The sequence below is a fragment of the Penaeus monodon genome, chromosome 24 (assembly GCF_015228065.2).
Source record: "Penaeus monodon isolate SGIC_2016 chromosome 24, NSTDA_Pmon_1, whole genome shotgun sequence".
Classification (NCBI taxonomy): Eukaryota; Metazoa; Arthropoda; class Malacostraca; order Decapoda; family Penaeidae; genus Penaeus; species Penaeus monodon.
In genome coordinates this window covers 7,947,708-7,948,051 of record NC_051409.1, presented here as the reverse complement: position 1 = coordinate 7,948,051, position 344 = coordinate 7,947,708, and positions in this window count along the sequence as shown.

Genomic DNA, 344 nt, shown 5'->3' with positions numbered 1-344 from the left:
TGTGGATTATTGGCTAGAATTACGACATTGGCTTGGCTGGCTGTATCACCGTTCTTTTTCCCCGAGTGTCGCATTGTTGTGTTTTTTCTCGGTTTGCTAAGAGAAATGTGCTCGGTCGAACGGCCATTCGCGTCTATTACTTTCTCTATTATACATGGATGGTTCTGTTTATAGAAGGTTTCTGTGCATTTTTCCTCCCCCTATCCTGACTTAAAAGCTTGGAAACTTTTATGGCACGAAACATATTTGTCCTTTTTTTTTAACTCTCGTTTTTGCAGGAAATGTTTATGTGTGTCCTCATGTTAGCGAGAAAAGTATCATTACTCAAAAAAGCACGAGAGGTA